This window comes from Musca domestica, unplaced genomic scaffold (genome assembly GCF_030504385.1).
Source record: "Musca domestica strain aabys unplaced genomic scaffold, Musca_domestica.polishedcontigs.V.1.1 35, whole genome shotgun sequence".
Lineage (NCBI taxonomy): Eukaryota > Metazoa > Arthropoda > Insecta > Diptera > Muscidae > Musca > Musca domestica.
The window spans coordinates 7,476,376-7,496,893 of NW_026712315.1; the positions used below are offsets into that span (position 1 = coordinate 7,476,376).

Sequence of the window (20,518 nt, forward strand, 5' to 3'; positions counted from 1 at the left end):
TGACATTTCGGGGATTTTAGTATCGTTTTAATTGCAGATATTTAAAGAGGAAAAATAGCCTATTTTAAAATGCTAATAACTCCTTAAATATTAACATTTCGGGGTTTTTAGCATCGTTTTGATTGCAGATATTTAATGAGGAAAAATAGCCTATTTTAAAATGCTTTAGAGAACCCACAAAACTTGTCATTCAAAACCACCTACCTGACAACAACACACAGTAACATTACATCGATGTATATGGTATATTTTTTTTTTTTGCCCAAATGCTATTTAGATATCAAAATAGGGGAAGAGCTCTCTACCAAATTTAGAAAAGGTGGAAGGAGGAATGAAAGTAAATGGTAACAAAAAAAAAAAAAAAAAAAAAAAAACAATCATAGATAACCTTCAGCTATAATGACATTTAAAGACATCAAATCAAAATGTTGTCCTTGGTATTTAAAAACACTTTGTCTAACTGAGTTGAACAAAGTCGTACACAATGGCCAATGTATTTCTGTTGATGTGATGTTGTTTCCAGGAAACATAAATGTTACTACTCGTAGTAATTGATGTTCCATTAGTTATTTTCTGTCTTTTCCTTCTACAGTACAATACGTTGCCATAGAGATTTTTCTTAGGAAACCCATCTTAAATCATATTAAATTCTATGCTTTCAGGTGGTTTTCTGGAAGAAAATGGCTGGGTGTGCGATTTAGATTCCCAGGATTTCTGAGCTAAACGATAACAAATTGAACAAGCAATTTGAAAAATCACAAGCTGCAGAATTTTATTTGTGATTTTCGTAGAAAATATTTTTGCTAATTGCTGGTCACAGTTTGGGTTGTCGCAATGGGTACGTGTGTATACAGAGTGAGATGAAAAAAATGCAAGCAACTTTAGACTGCTGTCATTTCTAAGCCACTAGTCCGACAGCTGTTAAAATTATTCCAGTGACAGCTCGTTACATTGTTTACAAGCATACAAAAGCATTTTGATGAGAATTTTCCAGAGAAATAAGTTATTCGTTGTGGAATTCAAGCGTGAGAGTGTGATTTGTTTATATTTGGCTGAAAAACCACAAGTGGCTATCGTCAGAGCACTCCAGCGTTTAAATGTGAATAAATATTTTGTGTTTCGTACCATTGCTCGTTACCGTGATATTGGTAGCGTAGCCTGACGTCAAGGAAGTTAACGGAAGAAAACAGCAACATCAGCAGAAATGGTTCGAAAGGTAAAGAAGCTACTTGATCGAAACCCGAGTCGCAGTGACCGTGAGCTGAACATATCGCAATATTCCATTCGACAAATATTCAAACATGAGTTCGAGGTAAAGCCAAATTCCAAAAAGTGCAAGAACTTATACCTCAAGAGAAAGAGACTAGACTCAAAAGAGCTAACGAGTTTGCTTCGCTTTGCCGAAAGTGGTGAACTGCCGAATTTGGTTTTCTCCGATGAGAAAACATTCGTTGTCCAGCAGTTTGTAAACAAACAAAATGATCGTGTTCACTTGCCAAAGAGGTCAGCTGTGAACCTTCCGTTGGCCACAAACAGTACTAGATATGGCATTGGGTGAAGATATAGAGATAAAATTCTGAAATTTAATGTATACGTCATTATTCTTGTAAGTGATTAATGTATATAGGTGGTATTGGAAATATTTACCATAATTGTTCGGCGAGTAGTAAGTGGTACTAAACATGGAATCTCGAATTAAGTTTTTTTTTTGGTAACTGAGAAAAGTTAAAAATAGAAGAATTTGTAGAATTTGTATTTGTTGAAGAAAAAGCGCTGAAATCCTGAAATTTGATATTACGATCTGAAGGTTAAGATATGGAGATTGTTTTTAAATTGGGTAGTATAATTGTTCGAAAAATACTAAATTTAGAGATGAAGTCCTGAAGTTTTATATGGATCAGTGTTGGCTTGTTTGTTCGGGATACCATAGCATTTTGCTGTTGCAAAATGGTCAGGACTAAGCCCTTTATTATTGTTTTTATAAAAACAACGTTTGTTTATTAGTGGAAAACGATGGTAATGTTTACCAGGGGGTTAGGCGGGGAATACTTAGGTTTCGGAAAGAGCCATCAATCCTCATCGGTTCCCTTGTTTTTTGTCAGGGATATTCTCGCCAGAAGTTATTTTAAAAATAACTTCTATGACAAAAAAACTTTTTATATAGATATCACCGCTGCTGTCCGTAGTTCTAAGAAAAATGTGGTCTTAGAAGTTCGTAAAACGAACATACGAAAAGTACAAAAAGCAGTCGGGTTTGGCAATATTTCAAAGACTGCCAATAAGTTTGGATTTTTAGAATCTGACTTTTTCAACGAAAATAGTGGATACCATAGTATGCATGGAATATTAAATCTGTCACTTCGTTTGTAAAACCTCCACTCCGTTTGTAAAATATCCGCTATTTGGACCATTTATGTTACACTTTTCATACTTTTTCAGCAATTGCTCATACAAGTCCAGGTCTTCGTATAGCCGCCATATAACGGTGCTTCCCTACATTCGGCATTTGATGATTTTAACGACAGTATCAACTGGAGTTGTTTCATGTTTTTTTTTGGAGATCCTAATGGGTACTACAGTCTGTGAGAGAAAATTACATATGCAGATCCAGGTCTTCGTATAGCTCACATATATTTCTGCCCCCAACAGGGTACGATAAAAAGCTGCAACAAAGTCAAACGCCATAATTTTTACATTTTTTAAATTTTATTGAATGAAAGCAGAACTTGTCGGAAATATTATCAAATTTTAGAATAAATTTAAATTTGTTCGAATTTTGTCACCTTTGGAACGAATTATGGCCATCAAACGGACAATGAAACCGTAACACGCTGCCCGAATATTACTCCGCGGAATTTTGACCCATTCCCGGCGAAGCACTGGCTAGAGGTGATCGACACTTTGGAATTTTTCAGTGCCAATCTTGCGTTTCGAAATACTCCAGACACAATAGTCCCACGGATTGGTATTCGGAGTTTTTGGTGGCCATTTTGCGCTGGAAATGAAGCGATGAACCTCATTTTTTAATCATTCTTGGGTGGCGCGTGCTGAGTGCGACGGTGCTGAGTTCTGTTGGAATGTCCAAGGTTTGCGGAAAAAATGTTTGTGGAAGAGACTACATTTGGCATTTATTCTGATGCCACGGTCGATTAATACGAGTGGAGAGCGAACATCAGCTGTTATTGCGGCCCACTGTCGGACAACGAATGTTTTCTCATCGGAGAAAGCAAATTCTACAGTTCACCACTTTCGGCCAAGCGAAGCAACTTCTCAGCTCGATTGAGTCATTTTCTTTCTCTTGCGGTGTAAGTTCTTGCACTTTCTGGAATTTTAATGGCTTTACCCCGAGTTCATTCTTCAATATTTGCCGAATGGAAAATTACGATATGTGCAGCTCACGAGCAATTTCTCCGCTACTGCTACGCGGCTTTCGCTTCTTAACTTTTCGAACCATTTGTGCTAATGTTAATGTTTTCTTCCGTTCACTTCATCAACGTCGAGCTACGCTACAGTATCACGGTAACAAGTGATGGTACGAGACACAATTGATTTATTCACATTTAAATGCTGAAATGCTCTAACGATAGCCACTTGTGGTTTTCCAGCCAAATATAAAGAAATCACACAATTCCGTTGCGAATAACTTTTTTTCTGGAAAATTTTCACCAGAATGCTTTTGTACGCTTGTAGACAATATTATGAGCTGTCACTGGAGTAATTTTAACAGCTGTCGAACGAGCGGCTGGGAAATGATAGCAGTGTATATATTAACTATTTTGAGGACTTCGTCCAGGCCCCAATATAACGGTTACACCCTATATTCAGCATTTTTAGATTTAAGCAGTATTTTTCAAAGAATATTTAATTTTTGAAAATTCGCTAATTTCTCCTAAATGGTGTGGGGTATTCAAAGTTAAAAAAAATTAAACTGTTATCTTGGTATTCTGATTCAGTATTAGGTTGTCCAAAATATAATCTGTAAACAATAAAATAGCATTGTATATAAAAAAATTAAAAAAAGAGCTAAGTTCGTCCGATCCGGACTTTTAATGCCCTACATCATTTTGAAGGAAGTTGAAAAATTTAAAAAAAAAAAAAATTCCCTCGAGAAACACCGTTTAAAGGAAACTCTTTATATGGGGACTATATAAAGAGGTAGTCCGGCATAAATATATTTTTTTTTTTTTTTGTAATAGGCTGCAGTACTTATTTCGATCTTTATATACGAAATTTAAAACAATTGCAATTCAAAATATGGCTAATATCATTAAAATACCGAATAAAGGCAGGTGCCGTTGAATGTGCGCTATATGAAGACCTCAAATAGACATAGACAATTTTTCGCCCGAAATTTGAAACAATTTCGGTGAATTATGTCCCTTAAATTATATAAATACTGAACATCGGAAGGTTACGTTATATGGGAGCTATACGAAGACGTGGATCTGCATATGCAATTTTTTGTCATGAGCTATAGTACCCATTACAACCTTTAAATACGAAATTCAAAACAATTCTAGTAAAATCAAATTAAAATCAATTAAATACCGAATATTGTAAAGCTCTCTTGTACGGCGGCTAAACGATATATTGAACCTATAGAAATAATTCTCTTCTCATGAGGTTAAGTACTCTGAAGGAACTCCTGGTGTGGATTTTCAGATAATTATATTAAAGAATGTCGTTTCAATCATCAACATGCCAAATATCGTGGGGTTCCGTTGTATGGAATCAATACGATATCGTAGACCTATGCAGACAATTCTCTTCCTGAGGTAAAGTACACGGAAGAAACATATACCATACATAGTATGGAGGGTATATTAACTTTGTCGTTCCGTTTGTAACTCCTCGAAATACTCACGTCAGACCCAACAAAGTATATTTATTCTCGATCAGCGTAAAATTCTAAGTCGATTTAGCCATGTCCGACTGTCTGTCTGTCTGCCCGTCTGTCTGTTGTAATCACGCTATCTTTCGAACGAATTGAGATTTTGCACACGTGTTTATTTTTCCAGTAGGCAGGTTAAGTTCGTAAATGGGCCATGTAGGTCCACGTTTTCATATAGCCTCCATATAACGATACCTCTCGATATTCGGTATTGCGATGATTTTAGCGACATTATTCACCGGAATTGTTTTAAATTTGGTATTTGAAATTCGTAATGAATACTACAGCATAAGGCAGAAATTTGTCGGTGTAGGTCCACGTCTTCGTATAGCCTCCATATAACGGTATCTCCCGATATTCGATATTTTGATGATTTCAGCGTCATTACTCACCGGAATTGTGTAAAATTACGTATTTGTAGTTCGTAATGGGAACTACAGTCTGTGATTGAAAATTGCCTATTTAAAATTTTAACAGAATTTTTTAAGGATTTTATTTTTTGAAAATTTCCAAATTCGTTCCAAATGGTGGAGGGTATTCAAAAAAAAAAATTTTTTTTGTAATGGCAACTTACTGCTTTTTAACTTGTTTGTTTTCTAAAATCCAAGAAAATACTTCCCTATTACAGAAACTTAATACCACCTCAATGCAATGCAATTTTAGCAGACGTAATTGCTCATTTAATGAACATATTCCAGACAACCTAGAATTCATACATTACCTGCTCAAGATTTGCCAACTCTCTTATTCAACAACAACAACAATTAAAATGTTTCATTTCAACCGCAACAATTAACTGATGGTATAGTGTTTAGCTAACTACCATTGTGTGTGTGTATGAGAGTGTGTGTGTGTGTGTATGAGTATTTAGCTATTTCAGTTCCTATGGTGAGAAAAGAAATCCGTACCGCTTGTATGAAGATACCAAATATGGTGCTTGTGAAAATGCCAAAAGTTAAACAACAATAAAGGAAGGAGGAGGAAACAACAGCAACAACAAAAAATAACTAACAAACAAACAACGATTATTTTTCATCAGCAACCACAAAATGTAATTAAAAATAATAGTCAACAATTTATATTAAAGCATTCTGCACAAACCAAGACAGTAAGGAGAGTACGCACACACACACACATAATCTTGTGAATATTACGGGACACACATACAAATACAAAGTTGTCGAATGAAGAATTGAGTTGCATGCCACCAGAGGAGAGGTTTAGATTTCCAACTGTGTGTTATTGAAGAGTGTGGTTGTGCCTTTTCAAGAATTCCTACTGGGAATCCTTACAGGCTTCAATGTGGTGATAGATGCTGTCACAAACACAAAAGATACACCAACCCATCGACTTCTGATCCTGATGTGTCTGCTGCTGATGGCATAGCACGGTCTGCAGTTCCTTCTGTTGGTGGTTTGTCGCTGCCTGTTGATATAATGAAATTGCTTAATATCCGCTTTTGCTTAGAACATCAACATCAAGATAAGTAAGGCAAACATTCGAGATGCTCAGCAGAAGTGATGGGAGAGAGATATTAATGCATCCTGGCCTTTGAAGGCAACAAAATTGTAGCGGCTCTAGGTGGATTCGTCGGAGGGCCTGCCATGGCAACTGTATTTGTGGCAATAACGAGTAGTCAAATTACCATTACAACTACTGGCAGTGATGGCGCCCAACGTTACGTTCCATAAGCCACTCACGAAGTGATGACAATTTCTTGGTCCGAATGTAAGAAACAATAAAAACACAAACACACACACACACACTCACAGCAAAACAATTTGTTCCGGTGGCGATGGCGTAACTATTAGTCATAGATTTGTATCTTCCTTTTCTTCCTCCTCGACCATCCATCCAAACAATCAATCCGCCAATGTGTTCGTCCACCTACAGATGTATGAGAGGTGGTATTGTTTTTATTGGTCAATGGCCATTTGTTATTTATGGTGTAATCATTAAAGACTTACGAAATGACGTAAAAATTTAGTTTTGTAGGAAATACGGCGAAGCAAAGCAACAGAAAGAAAAGCAGGAGAAAAAAGAAAGAACAACAACGTTAATGACCTTAATGGGTTTTTATTGCTTTCAGCATATTCAAGTCAAGAGAAAGAGGCAAAAAAAAAAAAAACAAAACAAAACAATTACAAACATATTGCGTCAATTGTAGAAGAAATCTTTTGCCAGACATTTGGTCTGCAGTGGAGGACATGATGGGAAAGATGTGGAAAATTTAAGGATTGTATTTAAGAAGAAATGAAAAGTTTACATTCATTGATTGCAGCTTGGAAACAATATTTATACCCAACAAAACTATCCGTTGGGGGGTAGTATAAGATTTATTGGGCCAAATAGTATGTACAGGGTGAGATAAAAAACTGCATCAAAGTCAAACGAAATTTTATTTAAAAACAATTAAAAAAGCAGTAAGTCCGGCCGGGCCGAACTTTGAATACCCTCCACCATTTGGAACGTATTAGAAAATTTTCAAAAAAAAAAATAAAATCCATTAAAAATTCTTTTAAAATCTTTAAACTATCTAATATAGGAAGGTGCCGATATATGGGGGATATACGATATTGTGGACCTATAAAGACAAATCTATGTCTGCGTGTAAAGTACTCACAAGGAACTCCTTGTGTGGATTTTCACATAATTCCATTGGAAAAAGTGGCTAAAATCATCAAAATACCGAATATAGGGGAGTACCGTTATATGAGGGCTATACGATACGGGGGTGAAGTACTCACAAGGAACTACTTGTGTGGATTTCAAGAAAATTCCATTGAAAAGTATGGCTAAGATCATCAAAATACCGAATATAGGGTGGACAGTTATATAAGGCATATACGATATCCTGGACCTATATAGACATTTCTTTTTGAGAGGGTAAAATGCTCACAAGGGACTCTTTTTGTGGAATTTCAGACAATTCCATTGAAAATGTGGCTAAAATCATCAAAATGCCGAATACGGTGGGGGTACCGTTATATGGAGGCTATACGATATCGTGGACCTATCTTCGAACTTCACCTGCCTGCAGACAAAAGAGAGATCTGTGCAAATTTTTAGCTTCCTATCTTAATTCGTTTAGACTGTAGCGTGATTACAACAGACGGACAGACGGACGGACAGGGCTAAATCGTCTTAGAATTTTACGCTGATCAAGAATACATATACTTTGTTGGGTCTAAAATGATTATTTCGATGAGTTACAAACGGAATGAGGAACTTAATATACCCTCCATACTTTTTTGGTGGAGGGTATAAAAAACCTAAATTTTACCTAAACCAAAAATGTCGGAAATAGCAACAAATCTTAGAGTTAACTTAGATTTATTCGAATTGATAACCTTTGGCACGAATTATGGCCTTCAAACGACCAATAAAACCGTCACACGCTACCCGAATGTTGGTCTGTGGTTTTTTGGCACATTACCGGCTAAACGCTTGCTTGAGGTAATCGACACTTTTGTATTTTTTAGTGCCAACCTTGCTTTTCACAATACTCCAGACATAATAGCCCAAAGGATTAATATCCGGCGATTTTAATGGTCATTGTGCGCTGGAAATGAAGCGAGAAATATCATTTTGTAACCATTTTTGGGGTGGCGCGTGCTCAGTGCGATAGTGGTGAGTCCTGTTAGAATGTCCAAGGTCTGCGGCCAATATATTTGCTTGCCCAAGGCTTTAAGACACCCTCCAGAATATTTTCTCCATAATATTCGGCATTTATTCTGATGCCTCGGTCGATTTATACGAGCGGCGCGCGACCATTGGCTGTTATGGCGGCCCACACCATTACCATGGCCGGCGCTTGAGTTCGGGTGGCCAACCGAAGGTGCACATTTTCAGCTGTCCCCTTTGGCAAGTAAACACCACCATTTTGTTTGTTTACAAACTGCTGGACAACGAATGTTTTCTCATCGTAGAAAATCAAATTCGGCAGTTCACCACTTTTGGCTAAGCGAAGCAAGTCTATTTTCTTTGGATCGCGGTGTAAGTTTTTGCACTTTTTGGAATTTCAATGGCTTTACCCCGAGCTCATTTTTCAATATTTGCCGCATGGAATATTGTGATATGTTCATCTCACGAGCCATTTTTCGGCCACGTCGACGCGGGTTTCGATCACGTCGCTTCTTTACTTCTCGAACCATTTCTCTTGATGTTGCAGGTTCCTTCCGTCCACTTCCTTGACGTCGGGCTACGCTACCAGTAACACGGTAACGAGCGATGGTACGAGATACAAAAGATTTATTCAGATTTAAATTCTGGAGTGCTCTAACGATAGCCACTTGCGATTTTCCATCCAAACAAAAAGGAATCACACTATCACGCTTGAATTCCATCACGAATAACTTTTTTTCTGGTAAATTCTTACCAAAATGTACACTTGTAAACAATTCAATGAGCTGTCACTGGAATAATTTTAACAGCTGTCGGACGAGTGGCAGTTTTTTCATCTCACACTGTAGATCGAAGTATTGGTCCAAAATATAGGACGTTACATATGGATCTTCAGATCTGGCAGAGCTGAGTTGAATTAGCCATGAATGTTCTTACATCTGCCCATATTGTAATATATTGTAATCATGCCACAACTCGCAATTATGGCTTGACCCTCACGAAATTGTGAGTGGAGATGGGGTTAAGGTCATAATATAAGCCTATGATTTCAGAGATGGTGGCAAACACTTTAGAGGTAGAAATGAACCAAAAAACAGCAAAAATTCCTGTTTTTGCTGCTGCTATTCACAACACAATTAAAGATCAAACGACACGAAATGTTATAGTGAAAGAGTTTACGATTGTGTAGAAGTCTAACAATACGTAAACCCTAGGAACCAACAGTGACCTCAGTATTAACTTTCAAGGTTTCAGGTCTATGCCTTCACCCAGTGCCAAATTTTGTACCAAAACAAACAGCATTTTTCCAGCCTAGACTCTAACAGTGATTCCAAATAAGAATCATTTAGCACGAACAAGACCATTACCAAATCTCAATACCAGATACCAACAGAGATCTCAATATCAAATGTTGGGATTCCAGTTGAATGTATTCACTCTATACCAAATTTACTACCACTTAGTAATTTTCGTGTAATTTTAGTACTCATTTGTAAAACCGTTCCATATCTAATCCCTTGACACCAATTTAAAATATAACAGTTTCAGCTCTACACCCTCACCCAATACCAAATGTAGTACTATTTAGTAATTTTCATACAGTTATTTCAAAAACTACCCACCAAATCAAGCTGAGATAGCAGTAGTGAGCACTATCGCACTCAGCATGGATCATCCAAGAATTGTTATAAAGTGAGATTCCTCGCACAATGGCCACCAGACCTTCGGATACCAATCCGTTGGACTATTGTGTCTGGGGTATTTTGAAAAGCAAGATTGGCACTAAAAAATACCCAAGTGTCGATCACCTAAAGCAAGCGCTTCGCCGGGAATGGGCCAACATATCGCAGAGCAACATTCGGGCAGCGTGTGACGGTTTCGTTGGCCATAATTTGTGCCAAAGGTAACCAATTCGAAAAAATCTAAACTAATTCTAAAATTTGATGTTATTTCCGACATTTTATGCCTTCATTCAAAAAAAAAAAAAAAAAAAAAAAAAACAACAACAAGTTAAAAATCAGTAAGTTCGGCCGGGTCGAACTTTGAATACCCTCCACCATTTGGAAATTTTCAAAAAATAAAATCCTTAAAACATTCTGTTAATATTTTAAAAATACCGAATATAGCCGTTATATTGGGGTCTATACGACGTGGACCTGCATAGGCATTGTTTGCCATTAGCCATTACCATATTCAAATTCGAAACTTGAAATAAACAGTGAATAATGTAGCTAAAATCATCAAAATATCGTATATAGGGAGATACCGTTATATCGGAGCTGTGCGAAGACCTGGCCCAGCATAGACAATTTTCTGTCACAGGCTATAGCATCCATTACTAACGTCAAATACGATATCTCAAACAATTTCGGTGGGTATTGTACCTAAACTCGTCAAAATACCGAATATAGGGAGGTACTGATATATGGGGCCTTTACGAAGACGTGGACCTGCATAGGCAAATTTCTGTCACAGACTGTAGTTCCCATTACGAACTCTAAATACGTAATTTGCGACAATTCCGGTGAATAATGGCGCTAAAATCATCAAAATACCGAATTTTGGGAGGCACCGTTATATGGGGGCTATACGAAGACGTGGACCTGCCCAGATAATTTTCTGTCATAGGGTGTAGTATCCATTTCGAACTTCAAATACCAAAGTTGAAACAATTCCGGTGAATGATGTCGCTAAAATCATCAAAATACCGAATATCGGGAGGTACCGTTACATGGGGACTATATGAAAACGTGGACCTACATGGCCCATTTACGAACTTAACCTGCCTACTGAAAAAATAAACACGTGTGCAAAATTTTAGCCTTCTATCTCAATTCGTTCGAAAGATAGCGTGATTACAACAGACAAACAGACGGACAGACAGACAGACGGACAGACGGACAGACAGACAGACAGACAGACAGACGGACATTGCTAAACCGACTTAGAATTTTACGCTGATCAAGAATATATATACTTTGTTGGGTCTGAAATGAGTATTTCGAGGAGTTACAAACGGAATGACAAAGTTAATATACCCTCCATAGTATGGTGGAGGGTATAAAAATTATGGCAATAATGGCGTTTGACTTTGTTGCAGTTGTTTTATCTCACCCTGTATATACATAGTCATGCATTATTTTAAAAGTGGACAGGAATAATATTGAAATATAGAATTTTTGTAAAGGGCATTTTAATACCCTCATCAATTAATATATATAGGGCTCTATTCCTGTACCTAATATCAAATATAGTTCCATTCGGTACTTTTCGTGTACTTTAGTACACATTTCCAGAACCACCGCCACATGTCCAGGTCACACTTGAACAGCGACCATAGTACATAATTTCATATTTCTCCCACTTTTTGTTCACCCCATACAAATTATACCGAATATAGTACTATTTAGTACTTTTCGTACTTTTGTACACATTGCCAAAGCTATGCAGTACAAAATTTCAGTTCAACTTATACAAAGTGTTCCATTTATTAAATTTATACCATTTATAACAGTTCCCACACTTAGTACGCATTTCCAGAACCAGTACGCATACCCAAAACCAGCTCCTTCTCTCGTTGAAACCAAGTTTTTAGTTCTATCCGTTCACATAAAACCAAATGGTAACATTTTAGATGTTTTAGAACTTTTCATAACCTCTAATTTCGAATTTCCAAAAACCCTTTGGCATATCTATCTAGCAGCCTTTGCTAAAGGAATTTTGGTTTAATGTTTCCATGGGAACCACTATAATTCCTCAGCATTTGCTTGCAAGCAACTTATCACGGTAAACATTTCCCCACAACTTTCCACAATAATTGTTCAAATTTCCTCTCCACACCCCACCAACACATGCCAGAATTCAATTAGCATGAGCATAATTTAGGAAAGTTTGTTTTTGGTTAATCATAAACATTTCAATTTGTTGTCCCCCTCATCAACTCGCAATCGCCCACTTATCCCTGAAATCGTTACTGAAACTATGATGGAGTGTGAAGGACATTTTAGTGTCCCATTACGTTTTTTGCTCTGATGGGAGTCGGGAGACTAATAATGAATTTCCTTTTTTTTTTTTGCTTTCCAATGGCTAATGTTTATCAAATATTTGTGAAAGCAATTTCATTTTATGGTGCGCGACACTTTCGAAATAAAAATGTAATGGCAACCAATTATTTTACAATTAACTTCGATGTGGATTTAATGTTCGGCAGGTGTTTTGTGTTATTGTTTGTTAGTAGTTAAAGACAGACACGAGCGAACACTTATTTGTCACCTCAGAGAATGTTACTTTTTTATACCCTCAACCTTAAAAAGGAGGATATATTACCTTTGTCATTCTGGTTTTAACATTCCTAAATATTCGTCGTAGACTCTATAAAGTATATACAGGGTACCATGAAAAAACTGTCATTTCTAAGCCACTCATCCGACAGCTTTAAAAATTATTCCAGCTCATTCTAATGTTTACGAACGTACAAATGCATAATTTACAAGGATACAAAAGCATTTTGGTGAGTATTTTCCAGAAAAGAAAATTATTCGTGATGGAATGCAAGCGTGATAGTGAGATTTCTTTATATTTGACTGGAAGTAGACAAGTGGCTATCGTTAGAGCACTCCAGCATTTAAATGTGAATAACTATTTTGTGTCTCGTTACCGTGCTACTGGTTGCATAGCCCGATGTCAAGGAAGTGGACGGAAGAAAGCAGCAACATCAGCAGAAATGGTTCGAAAGTAAAGAAGCGACTTGATCGAAACCCGCGTGGCCGAAAAATGCCTAGTGATCTGAACATATCGAAATATTCCATTCGGCAAATATTAAAAAATGAGCTCGGGATAAAGCCATTGATATTCCAAAAAGTGCAAAAACTTACACTGCAACAGAGAGAAAATAGCGTCAAAAGAGCTAAAGAGTTGCTTCGCTTGGTGACCTGTCGAATTTGGTTTTCGAAGATGAGAAAACATTCGTTGTCCAGCAGTTTGTATACAAACAAAATAATGGTGTTTACTTGCCAAAGAGGTCAGCTGAAAATGGCCAGGTTCGGTTGGCCACCAGAACTCAAGCGCCGGCCTCCATAACAGCCGATGGTAGCTTTCCGTTCGTATTAATCGAGGGTGGCATCAGAATAAATGCATAATATTATCGCGAACATATTCTGGAGGGTGTATGATAGCCTTTAAGGCTGTCCGTCTGTCTGGCAGAACAATTTTTTTCGTCTATGATGGTTTGTATTGAAAATGAGATATATCGGACCACGTATAACCACGTATAGACCCATACATAGTTTGTATGGGTTCACTTTTATGCCCGCACGTAGCCTCCATACAACGGTACCTCTCGATATTCGGTATTTTGATGATTTCTTCCACACTTTTGCATGGATTTGTCTAAAAATTGGTATTTGTAGTTCGCAATAGGTTCTTGCTCCAGTGGTGGAACATAGTTTATATGGGTCTAATTTTTGGTATAGCCCCCATATAACGGTCCCTCCCGATATTCGGTATTTTGATGACTTCAGCAACATTATTCACCGGAATCACCAATGACAAACCAGTAAAGAAAGTCTTAAAGTCGGCCGGGGCCGACTTTATGATACCCTACACCACTTTGCTAGTTTAGTAGAGCTGCGCATAACAATTAAAAGTTTTTATGGAATTATAATAATTTAAAGTTCAAAGAACTAAATATGCCGAAGCATTTGTATCTTTTAAATTCGGACTTATATCGCCCATTTGGTGCACAAGTAATTTGAAAACGGATAAAAATATATATGGGAGCTATATCCAAATCGGAACCGATCTCGATAAAATTTGGCAAAGATATTTCTGAACTGTATTTGATATATTTTCCCTGAATATCGTAGGTATGCACTCGTTGGAGTGCATATTACGGCTGTGGGTAACAAATATGACAAATTGGATGAACAGTATATATGGGAGCTATAGCTATATCTGAACCGATATTCACCAAATTTGACATATTAGCTTCTAGACTCAATTCGATCATAAGTGCCAAATTTCATCCCATTTGGACGTTTGGTCCACAATAAAGTGTATATCGGACGAAGTTATATATGGGAGCTATATCCAAATCCGAACCGATCTCGATAAAATTTAGCAAAGGTTTTTTTGAGCTGCATTTGATATATTTCCCCAAATATTGTTGTTACAGAGTGCGTATTACGGCTGCGGAGGACAAAAATAACAAATCGGATGAACAATATATAAGGGAGCTATAGCTATATCTGAATCGATTTCGATCAAATTTGGCATACTTATTTTCAGGTCCAATCTGATCGTACGTGCAAAATTCCATACTATTCGGACTGATATTATACGTTTGGTGCACAATAAAAGGTAAATCGGACGAAAATATATATGGGAGCTATATCTAAATTTTGACCGATTATCTCCAACCTTGTGATGTAGGGTATAAAAAATTTCGTATGCGTGTCCACGTCTTCGTATAACCCCATGTAGAAATTTCATATGCGGGTCCACGTCTCATACAACAGTACCTCTCGATATTCGGTATTATCATAGTTTTTGCGATATTATTCACCAGAATTGTAACAAATTTCGTACTTAAAGTTCGTAATGAGAACTACAGCATATGTCAAAAAAATTTCGTATTCAGGTCCACGTTTTCGTATAGCCCCCCGTATGACTGTATCTCCCGAAACTCTGTATTTTCATGATTTTTGCGACATTAATCACTAGAATCGTAACAGATTTCCTTAAAATCAAGTCCTATCTTCGCATTCTGTTATGGCTAGTGTACTTGCACTTAAAATCTCCAACACGGGCTCTTGGAACTCTTACCACCCATAATATTCCAATATTTTGTTTTTTCATCTCTCCCAAATTTAAATACCCCAAGTTCATGTCATAATTAGACTCCATATCAATATCTTATCCATATAATTACTAATCTAATATAGATATCGAACAAAGTAATAATATTAATGAATAAAAGAAAATAATAATATCATCTATCTGTGTGACAATAACAATTTCCGTTTGTCCTGTTGATGTTGCTGCTGCTACTGCTGTTGCATACTAAAGACTTTGGCGTCTCAATGGTATCAGCTTTCATTATGCTAACGAAATTGGATAACAACAACAACGACGATAGCAAAAAAAAAACAAACGAACGATTCGTCTGTAATGAACTTAATCGGTTTATATTCACCGCCATCAATAACGAACCCCCCCCCCCACACACACATACAAAATGCCTCCCCCAACTACACCCAAACCAAGACAAATGTATTTTACCGTAATTAATATTGTCAAGTTACTCAGGGAAATATCGGAGACAACAAGATAGGTGTATGTGTGGGCGGGTGGGTGAGTGTGTGTTTGTGGCTGTTCATCAGCGAGAGTTGTACAATTGCAACGGAAATTAAAGTTTCAATTACACGATGAATAACTCAATTAAAAAACGCTTCTCTCTGTCTCTGTCTCCGTATTTTTTCTCATTTCCCAATTCAATATTTGCATGAAATGAAGATCAACGATAAAGTAATTAATGAAGCTGCAAGTTATGTTGGATTTGCAATTGTAATTTGTTCGGATGGGAAACTGAAGTTAAAGTTTGTTGGGTAAAAGTTATTGGAAGCTAGAAAAATAAAGAAAGTTTTAAATCGCTAGGATCAGCTTCGTATTGCCTTATTTAAGGTATTCTGATCTGCTTTAATAAATTTTCAAAAATTTTGATTATTTGATGACTTTGGTTATCAGGGTATTAAAATGCCCTTTACAGAAATTCAATACTTCAATCTTATTCCTGTCAACTTTTAAAATATAACTTGACTATATATATACAGGGTGAGATAAAAAAAACTGCAACAAAGCCAAAAACCATAATTTTCCTTTTTGTTTAAATGTTAGTGAATGAAAGCAGAAAAATTTCGGAAATAGCATCAAATCTTAGTTTATAAGTTTGGATTTGTTCGATTTGACACGAACTATGGCCTTCAAACGGCCAATGAAACCGTCACTCGCTGCCCGAATGTTGCTCTGTGGTATTTCGGCCCATTCCCGGCGAAGCGCTTGCTTGAGGTGATCGACACTTTGGTATTTTTTAGTGCCAACATGGCTTTCCAAAATACTCCCGTCAAAATTGTCCAACAGATTGGTATCTGAAGATTTTGGTGGCCATTGTGCGCTGGAAATGAAGTGAGGAACCTCATTTTGTAACCATTCTTGGGTGGCGCGTGCTGAGTGTGATAGTGCTGAGTCCTGTTGGAATGTCCAAGGTCTGCGGCCAAAATGTTTGCGTGCCCAAGACTTAAATACACCCTCCAGAATATTTTCGTGATAATATTCGGCATTTATTCTTATGCCACGGTAGATTACTACGAGCAGAGAGCGACCATCGGCTGTTATGGCGACTCACACCATCACCATGACCGGCGCTTGAGTTCTGGTGGCCAACCGAAGGTACACATTTTCAGCTTTAACACATCCTCCAAGGCTTAAATACACTCTCCAGAATATTTTCGTGATAATATTCGGCATTTATTCTGATACCACGGTGGATTAATACGAGCGGAGATGGACCATCGGCTGTTATGGCGGCCCACAGCATCACCAGGGTCGGCGCTTGAGTTCTGGTGGCCAACCGAAGGTTCGCATTTTCAGCTTTACTACACCCTCCAAGACTTTAATACACCCTCAAGAATATTTTCGTGATAATATTCGGCATTTATTCTGATGCCACGTTCGATTAATACGAGTGAAGAGCGAACCTCGGCTGTTATGGCGGCCCACAACATCACCAAGGCCGGCGCTTGAAGGTGCACATCTTCAGTTGTAATACATTCTCCAAGGCTTTAATACACCCTCCAGAATATTTTCGTGATAATATTCGGCATTTATTCTGATGCCACGGTTGATTAATACGAGCGGAGTGCGACCATTGGCTGTTATGGCAGCCAACATTATCACCATGGCCGGCGCTTGAGTTCTGGTGGCCAACCGAAGGTGCACATTTTTAGCTGACCTCTTTGGCAAGTAAACACGATTATTTTGTTTGTTTACGAACGGCTGGACAACGAATATTTTCTCATCGGAGAAAACCAAATTCAGCAACTCTTTAGCTCTTTTGAGTCTATTATCTTTCTGTGGCGGTGTAAGTTCTTGCACTTTTTGGAATTTCAATGGTTTTACCCCGAGCTCATTTTCCAATATTTGCTGAATGGAATATTGCGATATGTTCAGCTCACGAGCCTTTTTTGGCCACTGCGACTCGGGTTTCAATCAAGTCGCAAAAGATTTTTTCAAATTTAAATGCTTGAGTGCTCTAACGATAGCCACTTGTGGTCTTCCAGCCAAATATAAAGAAATCGAACTATCACGCTTGAATTCCATCACGAATAACTTTTTTTTTTCTGGAAAATTCTCACCAAAATGCTTTTGTATGGTAGTAAAGGAATAATTTTAATATCTATCGGGTGAGTGGCTTAGAAGTGACAGCAGTCTGAAGTTGGTTGGAGTTTTTCATCTCACCCTGTATATAACATTATTTGAATACTAGAAATTATAGATATCTAATTGTTGTATTTTTTTATTTTACAGAAATAATCCTGAGATTTGCAAAGAATTTGTTGGGTAAGTTGTAATGGTCTTCAGATTTCTTATATTTGTATTATGAAATTTGCAACTGGTTTAGTAGTTCTATTTTACTATTGCCAACTTGGCACAGACGAATCTTGAAATATGGTTATGGTAATAGAGCAGTCAAGAATTTTAATGAACCACCACTAACGATATTTGATATATTCCCAAAGGTGAAACATAATGTAGTAGTAATTAAAGGAAAAATTTACCATATCACTCCCCGTTTCAATGTGATCCGTTTCCAGTCATTGTCTGAATCTTCATTTACAGTAGATTCTAAATACTTTTTTTTTTTTGGGAAATTTTGACATTTGTGCTGAGTGTATCAAAAAGATCAGATCGATGTTGTCAACCTCGGAACTTGATCGAAATTCGAAAAAAATACGATGTGCCTAGTATGGAGTATATCCGATACTCCTTAATGGTTTAACGAGCCTAAAAAAGAAATTGGTGAAATATTCAATACAAGAATGCGACGACTTTTGTGGGCGAACATGTTAAACCTCTTGCAAAAAACTAGCAAGTGTCCACTACATCGTCAGAGAAAAGTCAACCTTAAAATGCCCGATTCGCTCCAATAGTTCGTATTATGCCCTTTTAGTAATAAAATTCCACAATTTGTCAAGTTTAACAAAATTGTTCAATCAAAATATTATACATCGAACTACATTTTCAGACTTTCAAGGCTTTTTATATAATTAAAGTCGTTCCTTATTCGGAAATAAGGAAAATGACTACTTTTTATACCAAAAAGTCATCAAAATTTTTTATTTTGAAATTTAGCAAAGATAACATTAGAAAATTCTATTCGTAATAGGTTCACATCCAGTTTTTCTGTACAAAACTATTTCAACGTCTGCATATGTAAACCATAGAAACCAACAATGACCTAAATATCAAATTTCAGATTTTCAGTTCTATGCCTTCACCCAATACCAAATTTAGTAACATTTAGTACACATATCCAGAACAACCAGCATCTCTCCGTCCTATACACCAACAGTGATCCAAAATTAGAATCATTTAGCACATTTCACATTTGCAAAACCACCACCAGCTCTCAACACCAAACACCAAATGAGTTCTCAATACCAAATTTCAGGATTCCAGCTCCACATATTCACTCATTACCAAATTAAGTATTTTTATACACCATAATATGGAGGGTATATTAATTTTGTCATTCCGTTTGTAACTCCTCGAAATACTCATGTCAAACCCAACAAAGTTATGTATTTTTGATCAGCGTAAAATTCTAAGTCGCTTTAGCGATGTCTGTCTGTCCATCTGTCTGTTGTAATCACGCTATCTTTCGAACGAATTGAGGTAGAAGGCTACAATTTTGCACACATGTTTATGTTTCCAGTAGGCACATTAAGTTAGTAAATGGGCCGTATAAGTCCACGCTTTCATATAGCCCCCATATAACAGTACCTACTTATATTCGGTATTTTGATTAATTTAGCGGCATTATTCACCGGAATTGTTTCAAGTTTGGTATTTGAAGTTCGTAGTGGATGCTACAGCTTATGACAGACAATTGTGTATGCAGATCCAGGTCTTCGTAGAGGCCCCACATATCAGTACCTCCCCATATTCGATATTTTGACGATTTTAGCGGCATTACTCACCGGAATTGTTTCAAATTTGGTATTTAAAGTTTGAAGTGGATACTACAGTCTAAGACAGAAAGTTGTCTGTGCAGGTCCAGGTCTTCGTATAGCCCCCATATAACGGTTCCTCCCAATATTCGGTATTTTGATGATTTTAACGTCATTATTCACCGGAGTACTTTCAAATTACGTATTTAGAGTTCGTAATGGGAACTACAATCTATGACAGAAACTTGTCTACGTAGTCCAGGTCTTCTTATATGCCCCATATATCACTACCTCCCTATATTCGGTATTTCTACGATTTTAGGTACAATCCTCACCGAAATTATTTGAGATGTCGTATTTGACGTTCGTAATGGATCCTATAGCCTGTGACAGAAAATTGTACCTCCCTATGTAAGTAATAAGATGATTTTGGCTACATTGTTCACCGTTTATTTCATGTTTCGAATTTGAATATGGTAATGGCTTATGACAAACAATGCCTATGTAGGTCCACGCCGTATAGATCCCAATATAACGGCTATATTCGGTATTTTTATGATTTTAACAGAATTTTTAACGGATTTTTTTTTTTTTTGAGAATTTCCAAATTAGTTCTAAATGGTGGAGGGTATTTAAAGTTCGACCCGGCCGAACTTACTGTTTTTTTCACTTGTTCGTATTATTTTAGTACTCGTTTGCAAAACCGCTCCATATTTTAATCCAACAGTTATCGCTATATAAATGGTTACGTTTTCAGCTTTATCTATTCACCCACTAC

At 37.0% G+C, this 20,518-nt stretch overlaps 1 protein-coding gene across 1 annotated transcript in view; it reads left to right on the forward strand.

Annotated features, from left to right (window-relative positions):
- LOC101898689 (uncharacterized) overlaps positions 1-20,518 on the forward strand; it is a 198,280-nt gene that overhangs the window by 41,436 nt on the left and 136,326 nt on the right. Inside the window, exon 4 of the mRNA XM_059125807.1 lies at positions 18,098-18,130. The gene's annotated coding sequence lies outside the window, so the exon portion shown is untranslated. The remainder of the gene's footprint in view (positions 1-18,097; positions 18,131-20,518) is intronic.